General features: G+C 44.3%; 1 protein-coding gene across 4 annotated transcripts in view; it reads left to right on the top strand.

Annotated features, from left to right (window-relative positions):
• The window catches only part of STON2 (stonin 2), a 130142-nt gene that overhangs the window by 58433 nt on the left and 56907 nt on the right, over positions 1-14802 (top strand). The window contains exons 1-2 of one of the 4 annotated variants that reach the window (XR_006282037.1): positions 6999-7241; positions 12530-12534. The exons of the other annotated variants lie outside the window; for them this stretch is intronic. The gene's annotated coding sequence lies outside the window, so the exon portion shown is untranslated. Of the gene's footprint in view, positions 1-6998; positions 7242-12529; positions 12535-14802 lie in introns of those variants that run through there. 4 annotated transcript variants of the gene reach the window in all.

Here is a 14802-nt window from a genome sequence, read left to right as displayed (position 1 = left end):
TTGGCTATCCATGCTTCCTTAGTGGACCCCAATTTAATTGACCCAGAGGTCCAAGTGACGATTCAACCCTTCAAGTCAAACTCTTTTGACTTGCCTACAGCCAAGTTGCCGGTCCAGTACAAGGGCTGGTCAGGAACATGGACTTTTGCAGTCTATGATGATTATCCCATCCCCATGCTGTTGGGGGAAGACTTGGCCAATCATGTGAAGCTAGCCAAGAGGTAGGAATGGTCACCCGGAGCCAGGCTAAGCAAGCTGTCACACCTAGCTCTGTTCCGGAAACTTCTACCAGGACCCGGTCAGAGATGATGGAACCAGACCCCATGCCAATGTCTGCAAGAGCAGTAGTGGATCCAGTCCCAGAGACCCAGACAAAGCCAGTCTCAGAACCGGAACCGCTGGAACAACCAGCACCAGAACCATTGCCAGCACTGAATCCAGTACTTGCGACCCAGCACCAGAGGGCCCCACCGAACCTGCACCAGCAGCAGGAGATAACCTCTACCCAAGAGATTCAGCCAGAGCCTGAACCCCAACATAGTGCACCAGCGGAGACCAATTCACAGTCAATGGAAACAGCCCCATCACCTGCATCGCTTCCAGAGGGACCAAGCCCAGGTCCACAATTCAATGAGGAACTGATGTTTCCAGCATCAAGAGAACAGTTCCAGACCAAACAGAGAAGCAGATGAAAGCCTCCAGAGAGCTTGGATGGCAGCACAGAGCAACCCACCGCCTCTCAGCTCTTCTAATCGATCCAGGTTTGTTGTAGAAAGAGGACTTTTATACAAGGAAACTCTTTCTGGTGGACACCAGGAAGACTGGCATCCTTGGACAGTTGGTAGTTCCAACTAAGTACCGGGCAAAGCTATTAAGCTTAGACCACGATCATCCTAGTGGCCAGGCTGGGGTGAACAGAACCAAAGACCATTTGGGAAAGTCATTCCACTGGGAGGGAATGGGCAAGGATGTTTCTACCTATGTCCGGTCTTGTGAGGTGTGCCAAAGTCTGGGAAAACCCCAAGACCAGGTCAAAGACCCTCTCCAGCCACTCCCCATCATTAAGGTTCCATTTCAACGAATAGCTGTGGATATTCTGGGTCCTTTTCCGAAAAAGACACCCAGAGGAAAGCAGTACATACTGACTTTCATGGATTTTGCCACCCGATGGCCGGAAGCAGTAGCTCTAAGCAACACCAGGGCTAAAAGTGTGTGTCAGGCACTAACGGACATTTTTGCCAGAGTAGGATGGCCCTCCGACATCGTCACAGATGCAGGAACTCATTTCTTGGCAGGAACTATGGAAAGCCTTTGGGAAGCTCATGGGGTGAATCACTTGGTTGACACCCCTTACCATCATCAAACAAATGGCCTGGTGGAGAAATTTAATGGAACTTTGGGGGCCATGATACGTAAATTCGTAAATGAGCACTCCAGTGATTGGGACCTAGTGTTGCAGCAGTTGCTTTTTGCCTACAGAACTGTACTCCATCCCAGTTTAGGGTTTTCACCATTTGAACTTGTATATGGCCGCGAGGTTAAGGGGCCATTACAGTTGGTGAAGCAGCAATAGGAGGGATTTACACCTTCTCCAGGAACTACCATTCTGGACTTTGTAACCAACCTACAAAACACCCTCCAAACCTCTTTAGCCCTTGCTAAAGAAAACCTAAAGGATACTCAAAAAGAGCAAAAAGCCTGGTATGCTAAACATGCCAGAGAGCATTCCTTCAAAGTAGGGGACCAGGTCATGGACTTAAAGGCGCTCCAGGCCGATAACATGGAAGCGTCATGAGAAGGGCCATTCACAGTCCAAGAGTGCCTGGGAGCTGTTAATTATCTCATAGCATTCCCCACCCCCAACCGAAAGCCTAAGGTGTACCATATTAATTCTCTAAAGCCCTTTTATTCCAGAGAATTAAAGGTTTGTCAGTTTACAGCCCAGGGAGGAGATGATGCTGAGTGGCCTGAAGATGTCTACTACTAAGGGAAAAGTGATGGTGGCATGGAAGAGGTGAACCTCTCCATGACCCTTGGGCGTATGCAGCGACAGCAGATCCAGGAGCTGTGCACTAGCTATGCGCCGACATTCTCAGCCACCCCAGGATTGACTGAACGGGCATAGCACTCCATTGACACAGGTAATGCTCACCCAATTAGAGCCCACCTTACCGGGTGTCTCCTCAAGCTAAAACTGCTTGGAACGGGAGATCCAGGGTATGCTACAGAGAGTCTAATCCGCCCCTCTGGCAATGCATGGGTATCTCCAGTGGTTCTAGTTCCCAAACCAGATGGGGAAATATGTTTTTGCGTGGACTATTGTAAGCTAAATGCTGTAATTCGCCCAGACAACTATTCAATGCCACACACAAATGAACTATTGGAGAAACTGGGATGGGCCCAGTTCATCTCTACCTTGGACTTAACCAAGGGGTATGGCAGGTACCACTAGATGAATCCGCCAAGGAAAGGTCAGCCTTCACCACACATGTCGGGTTGTATGAATTTAATGTGCTCCCTTTCGGGCTGTGGAATGCATCCGCCATCTTCCAAAGACTTGTAGCTGGTCTCCTAGTGGGATTGGGAGAATATGCAGTTGCCTATCTTGACGATGTGGCCATATTTTCAGATTCCTGTCCCAAAGTCAAAGAAACAGGTCCAATCCTTCTTAGGCTTGGCCAGATATTACAGGTGATTTGTACTGCAATACAGCCAAATCGCCACCCCACTAACAGACCTAACCAAAAAGACACAAAAATAGGAATATATATTCCATTCAGCACAGTTTATTTTACCAGCCATTAAACAAAAGGAAATCTAACGCATTTCTAGCTAGATTACTTACTAACTAACAGAAGTTCTGAGACTGCATTCCTGCCTGATCTGTTCCCAGCAAAAGCATCACACAGACAGACCTTTTGTTTTCCCCCCCTCCAGCTTTGAAATTATCTTGTCTTCTCATTGGCATTTTGATCAGGTGCCAGAGAGGTATCTTAGCTTCTTAACCCTTTACAGGTGAAAGGGTTTTGCCTCTGGTCAGGAGGGATTTTATAGTACTGTATACAGAAAGGTGGTTACCCTTCCCTTTATTTTTATGATGGGGGAAGGTGCTTAGTCGCAATGGCCAAATTAATTATGAGCTCTAATTGGGGAGAAGAAACAAAGGAAAGAGGCTTGAGGAAGCTGATCTCATCTCTCTGGCCTCCTTTCTTTGCTGTCTCAGCCATAAAGATGGGAACCAGGGACAACAAGCAGAAAATTCTGTCAAAAGGCTTTTTGTGGGTGGGTGGAGGGTTGGGCAGGGGATGAAGGGAGTGAAGGGGCGGGGTGGAGAGAGTGAGAAATGGATTGGTTATGTTTGTTTAGGAAGTCAAGGCTTCAGGCTGGAATTTTCATCCTTCCCAGCGACGGGTTGGTTTAAGCCTCACACTTGGCTGTAAAAGTTTTGATTAAGCAATTTGTCCTCTGGTTGATTCTCTACCTTGTTCTGCCCTGATCGCAACCTGCCACCAACTGGTTATAGTCTCTGTTATATAGGAGGCTGTTTTTCTTCTAGCTCTTATGGGTAGAGAAAATCCAGTCTGCTACATGAAATTGATTGCTGAGGGAAATGTGGGGGAGAAGGGATTAAGAAGAGGTGTGCATAAGGGGTCTTGTGGTTAAGAGACAGACCTGAGAGTTAGAAAATGTAAATCCCAGCTCTGCTACTGACTCACTGTGTAATCCTGGCCCAGTAATTTAGGCTCAAATTTTCAAAAGACTAATTCTAGCTACCTCAGTTTTTGATTGCCCAACTTGAGAAACCAGGAGCTTGATTTTCAGGGGTGTGGAACTGAAATTGGTGGGAGCTGAAGGTGCTCAGCACCTCTGCAAATTGGGCTGTAAGGTGTCTCAAATTGGACTCCCAAAATTCATAAACACTTTTTTGAAAATGTTGGTTTTAACCTCTCTCTGCTTTTTACTTCCCTACCTCAGAGGGTTAATTAATGTTTGTAAAGAATGTTGAGCCCCCTGAATGGAAGGTGCAAAGATCTGCCAAGTATTAGTGTTCTTATTGCTATTGTTGCTAAGAATATTATAATGAAATTTGAGCTTGAGTCCACACATCTCATAATAATATACATTCAAGCTAGTGGAGTGAGGAAAGAAATCTCGATTAATAAATTCAAGAATTCCAAGGCCAGAAGGGACCATTGTGATCATCTAGTCCAATGGTTCCCAAACTTGTTCCACTGCTTGTGCAAGGAACTATATGTTATGATGCCAGTTCCCAGCAGGATATCACAAGACCTCTCTCTGCAGAGAGGAGGCAGCATATACCATGAAATGCCCCAAACTCCAATTTTCATCTTTCTGCAGACATCATCTTTATTTTTTGTGACCTTCTATTAACTACCTCAGACATCTCTTTATCCAACTTTTTGTTATCAATGAGTGGGTGGAATAGCCAGTCTTATGTGGGAGGATCATGGGTCTATTGCGGGCTCGCTCTCTCTCTCTCTCTCTCTCTCTCTCTGTGTGTGCGTGCGTGCGCGTGCACCAGTGATTCCCAAACTTGTTCCGCTACTTGTGCAGGGAAAGCCCCTGGCTGACCGGGCCGGTTTGTTTACCTGCCGCGTCCGCAGGTTCGGCCGATCACGGCTCCCAGTGGCCGCGGTTTGCTGCTCCAGGCCAGTGGGAGCTGCTGGAAGCGGAGTGGGCCGAGGGACACACAAGCGGTGGAACAAGTTTGGGAACCACTGGTATATGCATTCGCTACATCTCTCACGTCTCGGGGTGGTCCTGGGCAAGGAAGTCCCATTGATTGATTCTTCCATCCAGCCCATCGACTCCCCAAATGGATTACCGCTGTCCTCTTTTGAGTAGAGCTGAGCAAATTTTTTTCAATTAATAGATTTTTCGTCAAAAATGCATTTTTGGTGCTCTAAAACTATTCACAAATTCAGGATAAATGCAATGACTAGTTTGGCTAAGAAAAATCTAAAATAATGTTTTGAGTATAACAGGGTTCAAAAAAGACCTAGATAAGTTCATGGAGGATAGGTCCATCAATGGCTATTAGCCAGAATGGGTAGGGATGGTGTCCCTAGCCTCTGTTTGCCGGAAGCTGGGAATGGGCAACAGGGGGTGGCTCACTTGATGGGTACCTGTTCTGTTCATTCCCTCTGGGGCATCTGGCATTGGCCACTGTTAGAAGACATGATACTGGGCTAGATGGACCTTTGGTCTGACCCAGTATGGCCGTTCCTATGAAAAAGTTTATATGTTTCATTTTGACTTTTTTGTTTGAAAATAGTGTTTCAGATTCAAATTTGCTCAATTTTTTTTAAGCTGAAAAACACCCACATATGGACAAACTAAAAAAATTTGTTTTGAATCAACCCAAAACATTTTGGTTGATTTTAAATCCATTTTTAAAGTTTTTGATTTGACAAAAAAAAATTAAAAATGGTTTCAGTTATAATCAACCTTGATTTTTTTTCCCCCCGGTTTGGTCCCCAAACCCAAAATCCATTATTTACTCACTCTACCTGAGTCATTAATGCAGCTCTCTAGTGGGGCAGCCTGCTTTACTCCAATAGGTGGTTGCAGTCAGGTCTGCTGCCTGCTGTTCTCATTTGAACATTTTTATACCCTTCTCATCACCCATGTCCTACTCATTGTTGCTTTATCTGGTCCATCTCATTGTTGGACCCAAAATCCCAAGGACCATGGCTCAGTCTTTCCTTGTGGTTTCCACATTTGGTCAGTCTGCACCATCCAGACCCTAATTCCACTTACCATGTGTACAACAAATTCATTTAAAATTATTTCCCTTTTTTGACAACTTGACTGTGTCAGCGGAAAGTGGAAAATCAGTGAGATCTTTGCAAGCCAGGCACTTTCCTACATGGCTTTAAAGTCTTCCAAATAGCTCTTGTCTTGAAATCTCTGTTATCGTTCCTGATGCTTCAAGCTCAGTACATTCTGTCCCTCCATAACAAGGAGTGGGGAAGTGAGGAAACCCTCAGTAGCCTTTGAAATGTTATGTGAGTAGAATGATGCTGGTTTGTCTCCGGGGACACTGACAGAGGTTTTGTCCCCGTGGTCTTGAGATTTTATACCAAATTGGATTTTATATCCAAACTGTTTTAGGGGGACATCATATGATGGGAGATTTGGAATGATCAGGGGCATGTTTTGCATCAAAGGCATTATGTTCTGTTTCATTCTAGGTACAATTAAATGGTATCAGGCTATCTTTCCTCAGTGCACATGGCCTTTAGCTTGAAAGGGACTAGGGAATGTTTATAAATTTCCATCAGGGAGTGAAACAATAGCGAGGAATGGATTTTTGAAAGTGAGATGAATACCGTGAATTTAAAACGTTGATTCCTGTTTTGCCTGGTCTGGAAATAAATTCAAACTAGTTCATATGGGAGGGAAAAACAAGAATGTATCAGGCAACAGGGCTCGTATGTGAAGAGTTTCAGAGTAGCAGCCGTGTTAGTCTGTATTTGCAAAAAGAAAAGGAGGACTTGTGGCACCTTAGAGACTAACAAATTTATTTGAGCATAAGCTTTCCTGAGCTACAGCTCACTTCATCAGATGCATTCCGATGAAGTGAGCTGTAGCTCACGAAAGCTTATGCTCAAATAAATTTGTTAGTCTCTAACGTGCCAGGAGTACTCCTTTTCTTTTTGGTTATGTGAAGAGTTAACTTTAGAAAGAGATTCAGCTGCTGGCATTGGGAGGAGGCTGCTGGGCTCTAGCGCAAGGTGATCAGTTGAAATGCTTCTTGCCAGAACAAGGAGATGTATTTATTTCCCCCATTCAATTAAATAAAAGCTTCACTTAACAAATATCCGCCTAACTTGAAATCTCCAACCACCCCCTGTCTGCTCCTGCCAAACTCTCTGCCTGTTCCCTGCCCCCTCTCTGCCTATCTCCCGCCCCTTGTCTTTCTGGGTGTGCCTGATCGCAAAGTAACCTGCACATTTTTTTCTATCTGCCCTTCCCACACGAACAAGACGGGCTGATTGGCAGGCATGCAAACAGCCACGGATCCTGCTCAAGCATGCAAAGTGCATACCTCCCTCCACAACTGCCACACGGACGCAGCCTCTGTCTGTCTGTCTGTCTGTCTCGCGCACGCACACACACACACACACACACACACCCGGCGAGCCTGAAAGCCATGGGTTGGCATAGAGGAAATTGCTGAAGTGCTCTGCCCTTCCCCCAGCCCCCCTCCCCTCCGGGTAAGTGCAACAAGTGAGAGGAATAAGTTCATCTGAGTGATCTGTTTCTGTTTTGTTTTAATTCCGGGGGATACAGAAGCTGCCGTGGGAGAAAGGACAACAATGATCCTTGGGGTCACTAATGTGGAGAGATGAATGGGTAGATTGTAAAAAAGCCAGTTGCTCTGCAGAGAGAGGGAGCAGTTCGAAGAAATGTCTTAGCTGCTGAAGTCTGTGTGAACTTGTAACCGGATAGTATTGGCTTGGGAAAGGAGAGGGAGAGAGAGAGAGGCTGATGCTGTGAAACTGGTTGGGATGAGGCAGGATTGCCCTTTGGCCCTTCAGAAGCCAACTAGAAAGCTTTTGATACCGTGTTTGTGGAAGGTGCAGCCTGCATAATGACATCAGCTTGCAATGTTTTCCCAGGCTGAAATGCTGTTTTGCCTGTTGCTATTTTTATAATAACTCTCTTGCACTATTATAGATGTCCCAGTTTAAAAATTAAGAGAAGGATGATGATGATGATGATGGGGATGGGGGGGGGTAAGGTTGATGCGTTAACTGTTTATTGTGGGAGGTGATTTCTTTTCTGATGAGGGACCCCATCATAAGGCAAAGTAGATGGGATTGTACCTTGCCTGATAAAAGCTTTTAGCTGTTTCTCTGCAGTGTGAGATGAGGAAACTGAAACAAACAAAAATGAATGTATTAATTTGCTCCATGTATTGTTGAGGGGAGAATGGAAATCTGTGTGTAATACCATCTAGAAACCTTACAGGGTGTCTCCAGGAAAGAGGCACAGGTTTCTAAACAAGTTTTGCCATGAGATTAACAGCTCAGAGGAGTTCTTTGTAGAAATTCAGTGGGTGAGTGAGCAATTCAGATTAATCAAGTGCTGCATTGTTTGGCAATTTCTGTGTTTCAACATTTGTTCTAAATACAAGAAATTCATTGCACTGGTGTGTGCAGGAGTAAATAACTGAATTTACAAACAACCAGAACTTTTGGGATGGGGTCCTGAAATGCAGAAAGCAAAGGTCTGTTAAAGGCAAGTTCTATGGGGAGGATAATTTGATACCAGCTACTTTTTTTACATGCATGTTATTTTTAAACAGTGGGTTGAATTGCAACCTGATTATATTTAAGAGCATAAAATATCTGTGCAGTGCATTTCTAGACATGAGGATGGGTGAAAAAATTCACACAAATATTGATGATTCTGTGCCTAATGCACACCATCCAGGCTTTCACTTCCTTATAACTCTCAAAAATTCTTAATTCAGCAGCAACTTTCCATGTGTGGTCTTGGCACAATGGTGAATTTTTGCAGGGAAGTTGCAGCAAAATCCATCCAGCTATTTTTGAGTTAACCAAGCTTGGGAGTAGAAATTTGTTTCTGTCTTTATACAATAATTGAAGCTGTTTTTTCTGTGCACAGGAATTGCAAATGGCTGGACTTGAAACATTTTAAAATTTACCATAATTCATTGATTTTAAGACCAGAAGGGACCATTGGATGAGGGAACTGGGCTTATTTAGTCCGCAGAAGAGAAGAGTGAGGGGGGATTTGATAGCAGCCTTCAACTCCCTGAAGGGGGGTTCCATAGAGGATGGAGCTAGGCTGTTCTCAGTGGTGGCAGATGACAAAACAAGGAGCAATGGTCTCAAGTTGCAGTGGGGGAGGTCTAGGTTGGATATTAGGAAAAACTATTTCACTAGGAGGGTGGTGAAGCACTGGAATGGGTTACCTAGGGAGAGGGTGGAATCTCCATCCTCAAAGGTTTATAAGGCCTGGCTTGACAAAACCCTGGCTGGGATGATCTAGTTGGGGTTGGTCCTGCTTTGAGAAAGGGGTTGTACTAGATGACCTCGTGAGATCTCTTCCAACCTAATCTTCTATGATGAAGTGAGCTGTAGCTCACGAAAGCTTATGCTCTAATAAATTTGTTAGTCTCTAAGGTGCCACAAGTACTCCTTTTCTTTTTGCGAATACAGACTAACAGAGCTGCTACTCTGTAACCTGTGATCATTCTGTCTCACCTGTATAACACAGACCACAGGAATTCCCTGAATTAATTCCTGTTTTGAATGAGAGCATATCTTTTAGAAAAATATGCAGTGTTGATTTTAAAATAGCCAGTAATGGAAAATCTACCATAACCCTTGATGAACTGTTCCAATGATTACTTACCCTCACTATTAAAAATGTGTGCCTTATTTTTACTCCGAATTTAACTAGCTTAAGTTCCAGCCATTGGATTTTGTTATATCTTTGTCTGCTACAGGGAAGAGCCCTCTGTTATCAAATTCCTGTTCCCCATGTAGATACATATAGACTGTGATCAAGTTACCTCTTAATCTTCTCTTTGATAAGCTAAATAGATTGAGATCCTTGTAACTTTCACTTTAAGGCATATTTTCCAATCCTGTAATCATTCTGGTGGCTCTTGTCTGAACTATATCCAGTTTTGAATCATGTACACTAGAACTGGACATGGTGTTTCAGTAAGGATCACACCAGTGTCAGAGACAGAGGTAATATAACCTTCCTACCTAATATTCCCTGTTTATATATCCTAGGATCACATTAGCCCTTTTGACCATTGTTGCGCTGGGCATCATGTTTCACTGTTTGTCCACCAATACCTGCGTCCCAAAGTATTTTTTACAGTCACTGTTTTCCACTTAGAATCTCTCATTCTGTCTTTCTGGCCTACATTTATTTTGTTCCTAGATGTAAGACTTTATATTAGGCTGTATTGAAATGCATACGGTTTGCTTGTGCCCAGCTTACCACACAATCCCAATTGCTCTGTATCAGTAACCATTCCCCCCATCTTTGTATCATCTGTAAACTTTATTGGTAACAATTTTGTGTTTTCTTCCACATCATTGCTGAAAATGTTAAGTGACATAGAGCCAAGAACTGATCCCTGTGGGACTGCACCAGTAATGCACCCACTTCATGATGATTCCCTGTTTACAATTATGTTTTGAGACCTATCATGTGAATATGGTCCTCAATGTGAACGAGTTTCCTGGCTAAAACCAAAATTTTCAAATGTACGTGGTTAAATTTAGCCACTTATATCCATACGTAGGTAGGCATATAGGTGTCTGAATATGAATATTGGTGCCTAAATTTAGGTGGTGTTGACAATTTTGATAATTCTGGATTAAATTTTTAATAGAATATGTATACCTATAAATATATAATACACATACACAATTATAAGCTTAAATATATATAAGCTTAAACTGTAGAGAGTCATGGTTCTAACTCTGGAGGTCCTGAATTCATTGTCCTAAGTGGATCATGGAAAGGAAAAGCAATTTGAGCATCTGTTTGAATCCTTCTTGGTGTTCACAGCATGAGGTGCTATCTCTTTTGCATCCTCTTGCTTTGCCCACTGCTCAGAATCTGAGGACACAGATCTCCTGACAACATTGCTGTATTCAAGACCATATTCATGACTTCTAGGTGGCCTAATATTTTAATAGTACAAATCTTAACTTCCCCCACAAGCTGTATGGTCCATCTATCCTTGCTTGAGCCATGTTCAGGTATTATTTACATATTGACATTGTAGTAGCTTTGGCAGTTCTGATGCCCTTATATTAGTGGTCACTGTTGGTTATTCACATTCTGAAATAATTGTTTTACAAACCTGTTGTGAACTATAAATATGCCAATGAGAAATTACACCTTTGTGTTCATATTCAAGTGTAGGTTTAATGTGATTCCCCTTCGTATGGAAAGAAGCATGTACCCATATCACTGTATTCGTACTACTATATATATTGTTCACAGTAAAGTACATTTAACGACCAAAGATCTGCAGAGTTACTTCCAGCTGAACACAGCTCCTACTGATTTGATACAAGGGGAGAGGCTCCCTTTTGTCTCGCCCAGAAAAATTGCTGCCTACAGAATGTGAGGGCCTTGCTTTATATCCCATCTGCAGTAGCATGCAGGATGCACAGAACGAAACCACCTAAGGAGCGTCTCTACCATAGGCTCCAACTCCGTGGGTGCTCTGAGGCTCAAGTACCCACTAAAAAAATAACCCACCTGCAGGGCTGGACTAATCTTTTGTGGGCCCTGGCACCTGGAAAATGGCCCCACCCACTGCTCTGCCTGTGCTCCACCCCAAGGCTCCACCCCCCGCTCGGCCTCTTTCCCCTGAGACCCTACCCCTGCTCAGCCTCTTCCCCCTCTCCCAAAGGCTCTGCCCACATTTTGCCCCGAGGCCCTGCCCCCGCCCCCACCCAGCCTCTTCCCCACAAGGTCCTGCCCACCGCTCACACAGGAGGGAGAGGGGAGAGAAGAGCACCCACCGGCAAAAACAAAAGTCGGCGCCTGTGGTCTCTACTAAGTGATTAACTCTGCTCTGGCATCTGGCCACCTGTTGGCAAATACAGCAATCCTTTTTCCAGGTGGTCCCTTGATAGGAAATGGGAAAAACAATGTACCAAAAGGAATCAACTGAACTTTCTCCTCCCCAAATTTAAACTGAACCCCAAATCTTTTAAGAAGCTGGAAACTGTTCAGTTATCTTTGCTTTATTGCCTTGTTTGCATCTGCTGCAGCATATACAGGTTCCAGCTGGGACCAGACAGAGAAACACTGAAATGTCAGGAATGCTGATCCAGCAGTATTTCTGCCCTGACCTGAAGTGCTGGAACTCTCATGAGCGAGTCTATTCTCGTGAGGTTTCCACAGTGATTTCTAGACCTAAAAGGTTTAGAGAAACTTCCAAACCTTGTTGTGTTTTTCTGAACTGAGTTTTCAAACCATTTGTGTAGAGAGATAGGCTTGAACCAGAACTCTAGTTCTTCCAGTTGAACCAAAAAGAACCTTTCCCCTGTCCAAGATGAAAGTGAGTGAGGGTGGGGGAGAGTGAGCGATGGAGGGAGCAGGGGCTGGAGTGAGCGGAGTGGGGTCTCGGGGAAGGGGCGGGGTAGATCATGGGTTGCACTTAAATTCAAAAAGTGATCTTGTGCATAAAAAGGTTGGAGACCAGTGATCTACGTTCTTTTCTTCCTCTAAGAGCATCTGTATTAAGGTTGCATATCTTTTTAAAAGATTATGCTGTAGCTCAATCAGAAGTTATGGGCTTGATGCAGAAACTACTTGCTGAAAGTCTGTGGCAGGTATCAGCAATCTTTGGCCCGCGGCCCGCCAGGGTAAGCCCCCTGGCAGACCGGGCTGGTTTGTTTACCTGCCGCATCCGCAGGTTTGGCCAATCACAGCTCCCACTGGCCGCGGTTCGTTGCTCCAGGCCAATGGGGGCTGAGGGAAGCGGCAGCCAGCACATCCCTCGGCCTGTGCCGCTTCCCACAGCCCCCATTGGTCTGGAACGGTGAACTGCGACAGGTGGGAGTTGCGATCAGCTGAACCTGCAGATGCGGCAGGTAAACAAACTGGCCTGGGCTGCCAGGGGACTTACCCTGGCGGGCCGGGTGCCAAAGGTTGCTGATCCCTGGTCTATGGTGTATATTTACGCACATCAGATTGGATGACCGCAATGGTCCCTTCTGGCCTTCAAAATTTATCATGCTATGTGCACCATGCCTGCATGCACTGCTTGAGACACTGCACCTAGGGCCAGGTTCATTAAAGTCCAGTGGAGGTCTGCCTCCTGCTGAATGGGCTGAATTTACCTGGAATGCCAGTGTGGGCTATATTTATGTTTGGGGAATGCTAACTTGGGTAATTGAATTGACTTGTCATTAACACTGAAGAATATGCTATTTTAATTGTGACTTTACATTAAAAGTGTACAGCAACTACTGGGCATTTTTAATCCACCTGGAAACCTGGCAATTCTGAGAACATTTTGAATTTTCTCCCCTTTGATTATTTTATTGCTTCTGATGGATCCAAAAGGAAGGCATTTCCAAACCCCAGTTCTGTAACAACCCCACCAGCTTCTGCTGCCCTTTGCTGGTAATGTGCAGTAAAGAGTTAACACTGCTGCTTGCTCCTTAAGAGCTGTGCACAGCCTGTGGGCTAGGCAGTGTAGTAGGGATTTGGAATGGACATGTTCACTCACCACCACCCCATAGCAGTGACTGCAATAATGTTGCCAGTGAATCACATTCACCCTGCTGCTATAGCAACAGGTTGAAAATTCTTCTGTTCAGAAATGCCTGGTTTGCAGACAGCTTTATTGTCTGCAGGACAGTTGTCTTCCCATAATCTTTCCATGAAGTAGCTTCCCAAAGACAAAGAGCCCAACAGAAAGCAGGGGCTAAATGTAATGGGGAGGTTTAAAGGGGGATCTCCCTTGATTTATGTTTTAATTGGGGAGAGATGGGCAAAAGAGTTCAGACTCCTCACAAGGAGGGGAGGGAGGGTGGTTGGTTTTGCAGGGGCTTGCTAATTACCTACTGATGCCTCATGGGAATAAGATTGTACATGAGAAGACTTGTTAATTTAGAGGATTTGTTAATGGGTGGCATAGTCTTTCATCTTTAGGCAACCATTCAAGTCAAATCGTTACTATCTGATGGCTGTTCAGAGGCTTATGTTAAATGAGTTTGGTGGGTCTCAGTCCAATTCATGTTGTCTACATCACAAAAAAAATCACCCAAGATGTTTCTAATGGACAGCTTTAGTCAATCCCAACAGAGGGGCCAAGCACAGAATGAGGCATGTGGTTAGAAAGTAGCTCATATTCCTCAAAGATGTTCCTTCAGGTCAGGGATAAAGCACAGTGATGGAGCAATCAGGGAGAAACATCCTGTGTCTGTCAGTGGGTAAATAAGAACTTAATCTCCAGGGCTGTCAGCCTTTCAAGAGCACTAAAATTCGTACACACTTGTCTCCAGTGCAGTCTACTTCCTTGACACAAACAGATATACATCTTAATTACACCTACCATTGCCCCAGTGACATAAGTGGAGTTGAACCTGAGTAAGTGAGGGAAGAATCTGGCTTGATGAATTCAGTGGGGAATAAACACGTCCATCAGCAAATGATATGTGAAATGTTACTTCTAAATTAAATGTTTAATTCAAATTTTTACATAAAGAATATGTGCCTTGTCCAGTTGGCTGGCCCTTTCATGTTCCTTCTTTTGACCTTATTGTCACAAAGATGTTCAGTGTGAACCTATGAACTCCTGTAGTCACAGCTCTAGAGATCAAATATTACACTGCATGCTCATATCCTGTAAGAAGTCCCTTATGCGAACAGCATTCTAGGAATACCCAGTTCAGACCTTCCTAATGGTTCAGTTTAATGTGGTCTCTGTTTCTGGCTACTTGTCTATACCTGAATGTCTCAGAGTCAAGAGGGGGGGAAAATCACCTCCATAAAGTACTGAGACAACTGTGCAGTATTGCTTCATGGGAGAAATTTCTTCTTGTCCCCAAACCGTGGTCAGCTTATACACTGAAGCATGAGACTATATTGTTGCCCTAGTCAGTGTAACTGCAGATGCTGTTCTTGTTCATAGAACCCTTATCCTCTTCAGAACCTTTCGATTTCCATCAGTAATATCCTGCAACTGTGAGTTCCACAGCTTCATTATACATGGTTTTAACAAACATTTCCTTTTACCTGTTCAATGGTTGT

This window comes from Dermochelys coriacea, chromosome 6 (assembly GCF_009764565.3).
Source record: "Dermochelys coriacea isolate rDerCor1 chromosome 6, rDerCor1.pri.v4, whole genome shotgun sequence".
Lineage (NCBI taxonomy): Eukaryota > Metazoa > Chordata > Testudines > Dermochelyidae > Dermochelys > Dermochelys coriacea.
Note: the sequence above shows the minus strand (reverse complement) of the source record. Positions and strands in the feature narration are given on the sequence as shown.